At 42.9% G+C, this 14,804-nt stretch overlaps 1 pseudogene; it reads right to left on the bottom strand.

The window, feature by feature from the left end:
* Positions 1-4,739: 4,739 nt before the first annotated feature.
* LOC109376726 (ubiquitin-like-conjugating enzyme ATG3 pseudogene) lies at positions 4,740-7,290 on the bottom strand (annotated as a pseudogene).
* Positions 7,291-14,804: the final 7,514 nt, after the last annotated feature.

The following is a 14,804-nucleotide window of genomic DNA, read 5'->3' as shown; positions in this document are numbered from 1 at the left end:
CTCCGTGCACCCATTACTCAGCTTAAAAAATTAACCTCTGTCCAACTTTGTTTTTCTGTAGCCTCCACATACTTCCTTCTCTGTTATTTTGAAGGCAACCCCAAGTATCACATCATTTCATTTCTAAGTGCTCCAGTATGTATCTCTCCAATATATAGAGATTATTTTAAAAACAGTTAAAATGCTTTGATTATATCAAAAATATTAATAACTGTTATTCAATCTTTGCGTATCTCCCAATTTTATTATATAATTTAAAATTTTTATTTGCTTGAATTAGGATCCAAATATGCTCTGTATACTGCAATTGGTTCATAGGTCTTTTAAGTCTCTTTTTTAAAAATCTACTTTTTTTTTCTTGAGAATAACTTGTTGGAAAAAAATGGGTTGTTTGTCTTAAAGAATTCCCTACAGTCTGCATTTTGCTGAGGGCATTTTAGTGGTGTGGTGAAAATGTTCAGTTGCCCTGGTATTTCCTGTAAATTAGTAGTTAGATCTTGAGTTTTGATCAGATTCAGGTTTAGTTCCTTGGCAAGCGTGCTTCATACTTCATGGTTCTGTGTACTTCTGTTAGGCAGTCTCGTTGATTTCTGATGGTGGAACCACTGGTGACCCTTTTAATCAATGATATTGTTGTTGTTATTATTATTATTATTATAAACTTTTATTCGGGCACAGTGTGTTTTTCCAGGACCCATCAGGTCCACATCAAGTGGTTGTTTCAACCTAGTTGTGGAGGGCGCAGCTCCGTGGCCCATGTGGGGATCGAACCGGCAACCTTGGTGTTATGAGCACTGCGCTCTGACCAACTGAGCTAACCAGCTGCCCCTAATCAATGATAGTTTTAATTTCATCTTTCCCTTGTCATTCATTATCTGGGTTACTTTTTAAAGGAAAGCTTCTCCCCATCACCTATTTGTCATTTTGAGGTTGACTTTATGTAGGAAAGTCAAGTTAATGCTTGACTTTCTTTCCCTAATGCTTGATTCTTTCCCTTTATTTTCTAGTTTTCAAAATAATGAGTCAGTTCTCTCGTATTCGATGTGGGACACCAAGGAGCCTACTTTATTATCACTGTCATTCTTGACACATGCATTTTAAAGCAGTTGATGGGTTTCTACCCTTTGCAGTGGTTCTCTTATTGAGATCCAAGATCTCCTGTGTCTGGCCAGCAGGAGGCTCTTGAAGGGGATGCCTGTGTCCTTTTGACATGACTGTATTGTTTTCGATAGCTTCTGACCATTTGGTTTGACAATATGTCCCAGACTCATCTTGTACATTTTCTCTTCCAAACCCAGGCTCAGCCCTTGTATCTTTTGAGGCTATTGGACACATGTGTTTTATACAATGTAAAGATTCTCTGGGTGGTGGACACACAACACTGACACTCGGGTGGGTGAAAGGCAGACCTCTTTGTTACTTATGGCTCCAAAGGAGAGAAGACGGAAAGGCTGCCATGCAGGGACACACAAGGGGTTGCCCCAGGGACAGGGTCACAGCATGCCACAGCTGTAGGAGGCCACATGTATATGGGTGAGCCAAGTGGGTTTTGAAATCTTCCTGGAGATTGGCATATTTGAATAATGACATGGGCTCCTGGGCTTAGGGGCTGTTCCTAGCTAGTTGTTTGGCACCTGGCTCTGGAGAGTGGGACCTCAATAAGGGGTGTGGTTGTTGTAGAGTCTACCCACGAAGGGGGATTGAGAGTTTTTAGCTGTGGTTTCACAAATGGGTCAAGGCAGTACTTGTGAAATACGTTATAGCATGTCAGTTGAATTCAGGGCAGACCCTCAACCTCTGGAGAAATATAAGTTAGAGGTGGGCTAAAACCCAATCATAAGTCTTGGACAAAATGCTAGGAATTAGAACAGGGAAATCAAGTATGTGGCATGTATGCCATTACCCTCCTTTCCCTTGATCATAGCAGACATTGCTAATCGAACATGATCGTGTCCTTACTTGGCCTGGATTTAACTTGGAATCCTCCTCAACTACCATCCCTGACCAGCAACAAAGTTGGTGTGTAACTGGAAACCCACCAACCATCCTTCAGTAGAAGAGGGAAGTATTGGATTGTCGGAAAAGTCATGACATATTTTTTCTATGTTTTTCATTGCAAAAATGCATCATGACTCTTCCAACAACCCAATAGTTAAGAGGCATGTATGTGGGTATCTAGGCCTCCTGAAATCTTTGGGTAGTCTATATAATTGGTCCTCTGAAATCTAAGGGTAGCGTATATAATTCCAGATCCCACCCATTGATGGGCCGAGAGTCCCTCTTCTTATCAGCATCGCTCAGAGATTGAGAGGGCCTGAGTCAGCATGGGCTAGGCCTCAGTGCAGGGAGTTGCATGGAACTGAAGGACGCTGGGTCTAAAACTCTTACAAGTCCAGTACCTAAGTAAAAGAAATGTATCTCTAATGGTGGAAACGTGGAGTAATAGACCAGAGGGGGAGACCTTTTCAGAAGCCAATGTTTTCCCCATATAGACAGGCCAAGACCCATTCACAAGGCATGCTCTGGTGTGGACTCTGGGCCAGCATCTCCAGGTGGGACAAGGGCTATTTGATCTTTTTGGAAAACACAGCTGCCCAACCTCAACTTCTCCCCAAAGCAAGGCTACATCTGTGCCCTTTCCTGAAGTATTTTATTAATCATTTCATCCATATTTCTTTCCACCTCAGACTTCAAATTTTGATTTCCTCTGGTATTTATAGCAACACCTGTGGTTTTTCAAAGCGCAAAAGGCATATTTTAGGATGAAGATGTTTTCACAGAGGCTGGCTAGATAGCCGAGATTCACCGAGAGGCAGTTGACTCAGGTGAAATGTAGCCAAAGGGAAACCAAACGTTGTTTTCTTGACTTTTTTAAATCCTTGCAGGGAGAGGGAGATGACTGATCGATTTCAGTTTATGTCTCTTCTCCCTTAGTCATCTAGACTCAATTAGTAAATATTTACTGAACCCCTACTATGGGCCAGACGGTGTACTAGGCACTGAGGCTACTTGGAGCGAACAAAACCAGATGTGGTCCTCACCCTCCTGGAGCTCGCTTGGGAGAGAAAGAGATTTACTGAATCATCCTATAGCAACAGGAAGGCTTGTAATATGGAACTTGACATCGTGGGAGAAGACGTTCAAAGGTGAAGGATGACTGAGTCTCAAAGAGGATCTGAAGGAGTTAGTGCAACGAAAAGAGTTATGCAGTAGGAAGGGAACTCCAGGCAAGGGACACAGGCTGTGCAAAGGCCAGGCAATGGGGAAAAGCATGGACACTAGGTGAAAATAAGGAAGGTAATAGAGTGGCTGGAGAAGATGGAACGAGGGAGACGTGATAGGTAATGAGTTGGGAGGGGTACCCAAGGGGTACCCATCAAGGACCTTGTAAGCCAATCAGATATGGAGTTATTGAGAAATCGTGACATTTAAACTTCAGGGCCCCTCACTTGCATGGGGCCCTTCCAAGGCCCTGCTTCATGGAAGCTGACAATCCAAATAATACTTATGTTTGTTTATTACACAAGGAAACGTTTGAAGTCCCCTAAAATCTCACAGATCATAGATGAAATAATCTCAATAGAAGATTTCTGAAATGTATCAGTAATCCTAAAAATTGAGATGGTATTTCCAATAATAAATCTGAAGCTGAAACAAAACAAAACAAAACAGTCTCGCTTTACCAGGCCAGAGTGAAAAAAATTCAGATCTGAATGCCCTTTCTTTTCTCTCTATGGAAAATGATATTACAAATTTGTTGTCACAAGAGGAGCAGATCAAAGAGTATACAGCCAACAAAAGGTAGGAAGAATTACTATAGAGGTGCATCAGTGTGCTGATTAATAAAAATATGTTGCTTTCTAGGATTTTGTAATGTTATCTGTCACCTTTATAAAAACATAGTTTGTTGTGATTTATTTTCTTATTCTAAATAAATACTCAGGTTTATGCCTAATGCTGAATCCAGAATTTTGTATCCTTAGATGATCTGCCCACTATTAGTTGTTGATGGTTATTATTAACCCTCCACCAAATTGCCTATTTTGAAATGGAAATCTTTCTCAGGTCTCTCTACCTCTTAAAATCCTTCTCTGGTGTGAGTGGGTTGAGCCAGGCTCACCCAGAGATGGTCTGTCTGTTCTTAGCTCTCAGAACTGGGGATTTTCAGTCATTTTGAGGCAGAGAGATGTATTGAGGAGAGAGGCTGGGGCACAGGGTCCTCTGGCCCACCCCTGGCATACAGGACCTTCCTGGTAGATTTGTCTTTAATTTAATAACAAGAATTCTGGGAGGTGGCCAGGAGAGAACTGAATCGCAGGTCTCAGTGTGAAGTCTGACTCTCTCACTTACCACGTGGTCAGGTTTCTGAATGTGTAAATCAGACGAAAAGATTCTGTGAAGGCTCCACTAGAAGACCGTGATTGATGGAAAGACTGCATGAAAAATACAAGATTTTCTTCATAGCAAGTGAAATGGAGGTGTCTGTACTGAGGCAAGAAACACACAGCAGGAGATAGCCTGTAAGGTCCTTATAGGGACACACAACTTTTTTTATTTTTATTTTTTATTTTTTGGTAAGCGTGGGGACGGTTGTGGAACATTTTAAAATTAAGGGCATAAGCATATGAATCCCTTTATTAGAGAAATTGTATTGGTGAATATGGCCAATGGTCACATCTATGGATTATTAATCTTGAAAATCAGAGCCAATAATTAGGAGATGTTCTGTGCTCTGCTTGCTACACTGTGAAGTGTCTTGCGTAGACATAGCCTACTGTGGGAAGGACCGTTTGTATACAGTTCAAGAAAATTGAAAGATGCATATGAACAGCCCTCCTTCTGCACCAGTTTCATTGACTTTCTTATCAGCTCAGCATGCCTGCAAGGGTGACCTGAACACAAAGGAGGTGGTGGGAGATCATGGTGATTCAAATGATCATTGTTTTCTTCTCATAATCTTGACTGATGTCTTCATACACACACTCACCTGTTAAGGTCTGTCTTCGCTCATCACAGCTAACAAGCAAAGTCATGATGCCTGGAAATATTTATCACAAGCGATGTAAACATTGTAAGTTCTGGTTTGCAAAATAACACCATCACCATTGTTGCTTTCCAGGTTTCTACTACTTTCCTTGCTTCTAGAGTCGTCTCCTCTGTTCTCAGCATCACTCTCTTCCTACTCTTCCACATCTGCAGCTTTTCTTTTTAGCTTCCTCTTCTTCCTCCCCACATGACCCTGCGCAAATTTGGAGTTTGATACTGTACTTGCTTTCCAGTGTCCTCTCTTGAATGGCGTTGGTTGTTCCTGCAATCCCTGTGTTGTGATAGGTTATCTACCCATCCCCTGTCACCATCATCTTCTTCAGTGAGAGCTTACAATTCATGTGAATATTGCACCTGTTTGTACCATGTATAGCATGGCACATTTTTGGTTAACAAAATTGCTTGCTCTTGTTAGGTATGCCTTCACATTCATTCTTCCCCTTAGCCCATCACCATATCGGACAATGGGAGACTAACTAATCTCCAATGCCGCAAAGTCTTCTGGGGGTAGTAACAGCTGTTGCCTTAAATTTGGATTTCTTGAGGACCAGAGCCAGGTATCAGTCAGTTCCAGTGTCTTTCCCTTCACCGGGTAAATCACTTTTGAAATTCTGTGTTCAGAGCAGTGGCCAGCCCCATGATGGGATGGGAAGGGGAGCTGATATAGGGACCAGAGAGGCAGAAAATGTCCCACTGCCACCAACTGGCATCACATGCACACATCTGTATGGAGTGAGGACTCTGGGTTCTCAAAGCATCTTCTATCCTCCTCAAGGCACAAATATAGTGAAACATACAAAATCCTGTCAAACCCCTTAACCAAAGCATCATAATTGCGAAAAGTCATCTATTGCAGATGGATGGAGAAATGAAATACTCAAAATATGGCCAAAATCATTGAAACAAGTTTCACTCCCCAGGCTTATTGGTTATTAAAGGTGAAAAGTCAGAAAGTCACTAAGAATGACCATATAATTTAGTGTCCAAACAGGGGAGGGATAACTTTGTGAGTGACAGAGAAAGAGAGAATTCTTAATGATTCTGTCAGGACAGCAGACAGGAACTGCAAATGCTCAGGGCACGCTTGGATGAATGCTTACTTGATCAGATCTCAAGTTTGAGGACATTTTTGGTTCGCAAGCATATCTGGTGCTCATTCAGTGTTTTTCATACAACCTGTGGTCCTCAGCTAATGGTAGAGTCAAATTAATGCCAGTCTCACCGTTGGCTTGGCACCATTTAGAATCAACATGGTCAGCCAGTGGGAGTCACCTGGAGATCATGCAGGTCTGCCCCTGTCACTTCTTTCTATCTCTAGAAATTTCAGCAGCATAACTGCTTACTGATATACAGAACTTCAACACATTCCTGAATATTTACTTCAAGGTCAGATAAGCCAGAGTTCACTTTCCAGGGACCCCTGAACATTTCACCTGAACATCCCTGAAGGCCTATTTCCTCCAGATGCCCCCTGACTGTTTTTCTCTCAGGGCAGTTTTAATACTAAGCCAGGTCTGAAAACCACACTTCCAACTCCATTTTCCCAGCGATACTTCCCATTTGGAGTTCCTTGGAATAGAATTCAACCATGGATTGGGTAAAGACTTCACTAAGCAGTGGTTCTCAGCTGGAAGTGGTTCCACTTCTGTCCTCCCTACCTTCCACCCCAGGGGACATTTGGCAGTGTTCTGACACATTTTTGATCACCATGACTTGGGTGGGGGTGGGGAGATGTTATTGATACCTAGAAGATACAGACCAGAGATGCTGTTAAATGCCCTGCAATGCATAGGGGCAGCCTCCCAACAATTATCTGGTTCAAAACGTTGAGAAACCTTGCTTTAAGTCAGAGAATAAATATTGGAAAGGGGGTTGTCATGACTGCATGGTGATCCTCATATGCCTACGACCCTAAAATGAGTAAATTCCTTGATGTACACTCCCTCCTCTGTAAATAAGCTGATGAGCAAGGAGAGACCTGCCATTAAGTCTTGCAACATAAGGGCTAGAGAGCTGAGTTTTCCTTGGTTGGTTTTAACTGAGAAATTGTGGGTTCTGTGTATCTTACAACCTTGTAAACTGCTGTGGTGGCTTTGATTCAACACCACTCCTACTTCTGGTTTCCTGATAACTGCTGCTGAACAATACCACCATAGTGGAGGGAACTTGACTGGTACCCGCGGGTGAGGGGAATGTGTTCTTCTGTAATCCGAGAGGCTCCCCTACCTTGTGAGGTGACGGCATCCTTGCTGTCCTCCCAAATGCCAAACAGTGTCACCTCAGGGCCTCTGCTTCTGCGCCGCCTTCTACCAAGAACCATCTTCTCCCAGATTGCCACATGATTGCTTCTTCACCTCCTTAGGCCAGTGCTCAGAACCCCTCAGGGATGCCCTCCCAGACTGCCGCACCCCAGCACCCCTCCTTACCCCTTGGCTTGCTTTGTTTGTCTCATTCTTATTGTCATCGGACACCATATGGCACTTGTTTATTTGTTTATGCCCTGTCTTTACCTACAAGAACATAAGCAACAAAAGGTCAGGCGCTTTGTTCTTCTCACTGCGGGATCCCCAGGGTCTAGAACAGTGCCTGACACACAGTAGGTATGACTAAGTAGCCATAGAATGAATGAGAAAATGGAAGACCAAGAGTTGAGACACTGATCGATTCTGACTGTGTGGTAGGGCTTTAACTCATAGGATTTCATGTCATCTTCACCACCATGAGAGAAAGGTATTCTTCCATGTTATAGATGAGACAGCGATGGCGCTAAGAGGAGAGTTGATTTGTACAAGGTTGGACAACCAGTAGGTAGCTGAACCTGGGTCCTAACCTACATGGCCTGATTCTACATCTTAAGCTCCATCAGTGCTATGGTACCTCTTTTTGGTGAAGATGTCCCTGTGAGGATTTGATGATGGTATTTTTCACACATGTCCACCATCACACATATGTGCACACACCTATACACTCACACACACTCCTACACACACTCACACATACTTATTCCTACACACCATGGTTGCATTTAATTCCAGGACCCACACCCCCAATGCCCCGTGCAGGGACCCTTCCCCTACACCCCGAACAGGAAAGGCCCCTGGTTCTTGCAGACTTGCCATTTGTGCCTTTTCTTTAACTCCATTGGGTTATCAGCTAATTACTGCTTGCAAAGTCCTCGGGAAATACCAAGCGCTTGTTCAATGCTAAATATGGTTATTAGCGAAGCTTTGATTTTAGAGAACAGCCAGGGAGCCCTGAAGTAAGCAAATAACAGTTGTGTAGGGAGGCTGGCAGCCGGCGGGCATGCTGCTGTGTACAATCAAACTCTGCACGGCTCTCAAAGGTGCTTCCGCTCACGGCTTGCTACATCTGTCCTCATGGGGAGTTTGCATATTTTCAGAGAAAACGATTTATTACTAATTGATTACTTTTCTGCAGTTCCCTGTGTTTCATCTTTCAGTGTCTATTTATCTTTCTTGGGCCCCTTCTCCAACCCAACCCCTATCTTCACAGCAGGTAAGTCTACCTGTCCTTAGGGGAAATAGAGGCTCCATCCCAATTTCATTCCTGCCACCCCTGATTGTGTCTGTCTACGGCCATGTCTCCTTCCTGACTTTGCATCTCATTGGAAGTAGGCCCCCTCCGGACTGACTTTATAAGCATGTGACATGAGTAGTCAGACAAGGTCCCATGCTCAGATTTCTCCCCTTGATTGTTTGAATGATCTGCTGTTACCTTAAAATTCTTAATTTTAGGACAAGGGGCCCTCCATTTTCTTTTTGTACTGAGCCCCACAAATTATGTAGCCAGCCCTGCCCCCTTGCATCTCAGTATTTGATGTGAATCCCTCTTGTACCTGTGTGTGTAGCCTCCAAGTTCTCACTCCATCAATACTATCTTGCTTCAGTCTTTCTCACTGTACTGACTGACATCTTTCATTCTACAATATGCTCATCCAAGAGAACTGAACAAAACCCCTTCCATCAATGCAACGACCCTCAGTCCTACATTGGCATACTTTGGGTTGCAAGGGACAGAAACTCAGCTCCAACTAGAGGATATTACATAAACAAATTATGGAGGAGGCAGACATGGAGCTAGCTGTGGGGACCCCTGGACTCTGATATGGGACCACTGTTTCATCTTCATCTCTACCCCTGTCTTCATGTTAGCTGTAAGCTTTCAGGGCAGTTTTTCCATGTGATGAAGACCTTTCTGTAGACAGTTCTAGACCAAATTCCTGCAGCTTATGATCAGAGAGGAAAGGAGCTTATGATCAGAAGGGAGCCATTTTCACCTCGTTTGTCTGTCCTCCGTGTCTTCCTTTTCATACAAACCCAGCTAAGGGTCACAGAAGAACATGTCTCCAAGAATTTATACTCTTCATGGGGGAAACGGGGTACTCAACTGAGATGCAATGGCTTATTGATTCATCAGTCTTTCCAACTATTCTTCCTTCTCTTCTTCCTCATCAGAGCTAATATTTACCAAACATAGGCAGGGCTCTTTACTAAGTGCTTTATCTCTTTGAATGCTTGTAATGATTTTACGAGGCTGGTGCTAATATTGTCTCTGTTTTAGAGATCACAAAACTTAGGTCAGAAAGATTTGGTGATGTGTCTGTGATCACACTGCTAACAGCGAATAAGAATGAGATGGAAATCCAGATCACTCTGACACATCCCACTTTCTGGCAATGCACAATCCTAGGAGGTAACCTCTGTTCCTTGAAAAAGTAAGAAAAAAACCTTAAAAAAATGAGTGATAGTGCTACTACTTAGAGATCCAATTACTAGCAGTCTTATTTTTCCAATGTAATGTATATGTATATATAAAATATGTGTACATAATATATATAGCATATAGTTATATATAATATATAATAAATATATAGTATATTATATGCATGCATATATGTATACATATATTTTTTAATCAATGGGAATATACTCTGGGTTTTATTTAAAAAATTATTTATTTTTTTTTTCAGTTACAGCTGACATTCAATATTACTTTATATTAGTTTCAGGTATACAGCATAGTGGTTAAGACATTTATATAATTTATGTATTAATCCCACCAATTAGTCTAGTACCCACCTGGCACTATCCATAAGTGTTGCAATATTATTGACTGTGTTCTCTAAGCTGTACCTTATATCCCTGTGACTATTTTGTGACTACCAATTTGTATTTCTTAATCCCTTCCCCTTTCTCACCCAGTCTCCCAATCCCCTTCCCCTCTGGCAACCATCAGTTTGCTCTCTGTATCTATGGGTGTGTTTCTGTTTTGTGTGTTCGTTTATTCTGTTCTTTAGATTCCACATATAAGTGAAATTATATGGTATATGTCTTTCTTGGTCTTACTTATTTCAGTTAGCATAATACCCTCTAGGTCCATCCAGGTCGTAGTAAATGGTAAGATTTCATTCTTTTTTATGGCTGAGTAATATTCCATCTTATATATGTACCACATCTTCTTTATCCAATTGACTATTAACAGGCACTTGGGTTGCTTCCATATCTTGGCTATTGTAAGTAATGCTGCAGTGAACATAGAGATGCATATGTCTTTTCAAATTACTGTTTTGGATTTCTTTGGACACATACCCAGAAGTGGAATTGCTGGATCATAAAGTAGTTCTATTTTTAATTTTTTGAGGAACATCCAAACTGTTTTCCACAGTGGCTGTGCCAGTTTGCAATTTAGATTTTATTTTTGACCTGCCTTTTCCCTCCCTACATAATATGTCACAGACATATTTTCAAGTCATAATACATTCTCTTAATTCATCATCTTTATGGCTGATTGCATTCCATTTAGTAGGGAAAATTTTCATCTGGATTTTGATCAGAATTACCCTGAATGTACAGATTGCTTTGGAGATGGTCTTTGTCCCCCTCACCAGGAAGTTGGGAAAGACCTGAACATCTCTGAATGCAGGCCCCAGCCTAGAAAGGACCCTCAGAAGCAGGAATTGCTTGGCAAGCACTTGTCCAAGGCTCACATATCTCCTTTCCTCATGAAGTTCAGAGCCATGCGAGGGACTCATCTGCACCCCCTGAGGTGGCACCTCCTTTCCTTGTACTTGGTGGAGGCTGGAGGATCACCAATTGTTAGCAAGAACTTTATGATTTGTAAGACTGCAAGGTATTGTGGGAAAGATATGCATCCTCTACGGTGGTGGGATGGTAAATGTGTAGCAACCAGCTTTTCCAAAAACCAGCCCCTGATCTTTAGTGTTTGGCACATCCATGATGTGAATACTTTCACTCTGGCCAATTTCAAGCTACTGATTGAATGTCATTGAAAGAGGAATGGAGATGAGGTGGACAGTAACACAACATTATACAGTATCCCATAATTAAAAGCACAGACAATAGACACCAGTAACCCAGAAAATAATTAGGAAGTGGTGACTTTTAAGTATTTATTACCTGTGATGATTATAATTTATTTAATTGTGAGTTTGTTTAATTGAGTTTTTAATAGTGACTGTGTTTAACAACTGGTTTGCCCAATTCCTGATAACGGAACACTGGAACTTAGTTAAATTATCTAATAGACCCCTGCTTTAGCTCCCCACCGGTCAGGGAGATCTGGATTCGAATTTTAGCTCCACCGTGTACCAGCTGTGTGACCTTGAGAAAGATCGGTAACCATTTTTATCTTCCATTTCCCCCTATAGAACATCATGTTAATAATGATAGTTATTACCTTGGGATGTTGCAAAGATGAGAATAGACACAAAGCACTTGTGGGTGAGGGTCTGCCACCTGGTGCTCCCCAGTGAGAGGGGGTGGCAGTGGTTGTGGCAGCAGCAAGTGTCACAGTTTCATGGACGTAACAGCCACCTCACAGGTTTCTTTTGAGGGCTCAGTGAGTGAACGTATGTGAAGTGCTTAGTGCAGTGTCTGGCACCTACGGAGCTCTAAATGGCGATAGTGGGAGCGGAAGGGACAGCAGTGGTGATGGCTGTTATAGGAGGCGGTGGACGCAATGGCTGGTAGGGCTCAGATTCCAGATCTGTCACTTCCTAGCTGTGTGACCTTGGGCAAGTCAATGACTCTTTTTGAACCTCAGTTTCATTCTATGTAAAAGGGAGAAAAAGAGTAGCCAATTTAAAGGGTGTTTTAAGACTTAAATGAGAAACTCAGTGCTCTGATGATGATGAGTCCCATAATCACGGTCAATGTCACAGGTGATGCTGAATCACAATACACACCTGTGACTGGGACCCACTTCCTAGTGGACTTCTGGGCCGGCCCTCCTGTGCCCAGGCTTCTGTTTTCTCTCTCCGGACTTCGGCACTCACTCGCTGTTTGCATAGTGATAAAAGAATAGTGATAGGTTGACCCTCATCCTTTCCAGTGGGCAAACCCTGCACTGGAGTTGCACACCAGATTGCAAGTGCTAAAGGAATTTTAGCCTGAGTGGAAAACTCCTAAACATGAGGCTTGGCAATTATGTGGCCCAGATATCACATGACCCATGTGATCATGTGGGCTTTTTGTTCAGGGACCTGGTGGTAATGGGTTCTGTTAATCAGAAGATCTGATATTCATGGGTTCTGGGGATTACGTGGCCTGTCAGTCAAGGCTTGTCATGGGTCCTCGGGTTCTTGATAAAGGCATGAGTTTTCTACAAGGTGGTCAGAGGATGGTGCAGGAGTTCAGGTAAGCAGATTCAGGTAAGCACTCTATAATGAGGATGCCAGTAGGCACATGTGACCACTGAGCACTGGAAATGTGTCTAGTCCAAATGAGGTGTGCTCTCAGTCTAACACATACACTGGATTTGGAAGACTTCGCGTGAAAAAAGATAAAATATCTCATTAAATAACTTTTACATGGACTCCACCTTCACCTAATACTATTTGGGATAGATTGGATTATGTAAAATATTCTTGAATTAATTTCATCTGTTTCTTTTTACATTTTTAAAGCGTGCTAGAAGATTTAAAGTTACATATATGGCTCACATTATATTTCTATTGGACAGAACTGCTCTAGAGTATTCAGGCAGGAGATAGTCATTGTCATCATCAGAAGTACTGGGTTCTTCTGGAACAGGGCTGCAAGCTTCAGGGATAGAGGCTACGGAGATCAAGGTTGAGCTCTGACTATTACAGGAATTGAATGGAGAAAGACAGTCACAGGGACTGAGAGAACAGGATGATTCTAACAGTCTCCTGCTAACTCGTCTCCCTGCCTCTATTTGCGTTCTCCAAGAATCTATTTTTCTGCCACTTTAGCTACCAGAGTGATTATTTTTGAAGACCTGAGTCCACTCTAAGAGACTCACTTTAATTTCTTTCATGGTTCCTAATCCTTTTGGAATTAAATTCAAGGTCCTTGTAAGCCTGGTCTGGAAGGTCCTGCATGTTCTGGCCTTCAACTGCTCTCCTGCCTCACCTCCCTGCATTCTCTGCTTCACTTGGGATGTTCCAGCCTAATGAGCCTCCAAGAGGTGCCAGCAGCATTCCTGCCTCAGGGCCTTTGCACATGCTATTTCTTCTGCCTGGAACACTCTTGCTTAACACCTCATCTTGATGGTGCCTTCTCATGCTTCAGGTCTCAGCTTCCATATCATCTCCTCTAACGAAACTCCATCTATACTCTAATAAAAAGCCCCGATTTCCTTCCAATTCCCCACTTCTTTACTCTCATCTCACTACTACCTGTTGACACTCATGTGCTTGCTTAGTTAATCTTAGTCTATCACTGGATTTTAAGCTCTGTGCAGTAGGTCCATGTCTGTGTCGTATCCCCAGTCCTAATATGGAGGCTGTCACACAGGAGCCACTGAGAAAATATTTGTTGAAAAAAAAAAATGAATGCATGAAGGTCTGCTACATGAACCAGGACACAAGTTCAATACCAGCTTTAGCAACGATGACTGAGGGAGAAGGACTGAGGCTGGGGATGGGGTGGGCGGGACCTTGGCTATTCCAAGTATGGGGGCCCCAAAGACACAGAGGCTGGGACAGCAAGCAGTGCCCAGCTTGAGCCCAACCAGGACAGCTTGGCTCTGCCTCATCTCAGGCAGAAACTTCAAAACCCTTCACAAGAAGAGTCAAGACATGTCGGCCCCTGGAGATGTCACTGGTCCTTGGAAGGCCTCTGCTAGGGTTTGATTAAGCCCCTTCCGAGGTGGGTCTCATCATTAACTGTGACCATGCAGTGTGTTTCTGCATGTGTAAATCATTGGCGATACTTTGGGGCTTATCTACTAATGAAAAGTCCTTGGCATTTCTGTAAGCATATTATGGTCAATTACAATTAATTCAGTTTGCATCGACTGCCTTTTTCCTTATGCAAAAATTGTGCAAATCAAGTGTGTGAGCCAAAGGCTCCGAGGCCTGTAAAATCCATAATGGTTAGCTTTCAGGGATGGTGAGGAGAGCATAAAATGGTGGGCTGTTTGAAATTTAAATCAGAGCAAGCCTGGTCAATAGAAGCAGGTTTGCTGCACTCAGATGAGTTGGACTGGGCATGAAAGGGGAGAGAGGGGCATTTTCCTGTTGCCCAAGGTTATGGAGTCACAGACTGGGACCCCTCGCCCAAGCAGTTTCTCTGTTGGGCTCCACCTCTGCATTGCTCGCTGCAGCCTCCCTGAGCCCCAGGGGACCTGGTTTCCTGTCTAAAGAGTCAGAACCGCGTGATTTTTGAGGACATGGTATTGCTGCTTGAGGAGAGCTGAGGTTTTCTTTTTGTGTGGGCAACACAGCTCCAAGAGCAAAGTTCAGAAAACAGCAG

Source organism: Hipposideros armiger, unplaced genomic scaffold (genome assembly GCF_001890085.2).
Source record: "Hipposideros armiger isolate ML-2016 unplaced genomic scaffold, ASM189008v1 scaffold_1181, whole genome shotgun sequence".
Lineage (NCBI taxonomy): Eukaryota > Metazoa > Chordata > Mammalia > Chiroptera > Hipposideridae > Hipposideros > Hipposideros armiger.
This window is presented reverse-complemented; position numbering and strand designations above follow the sequence as displayed.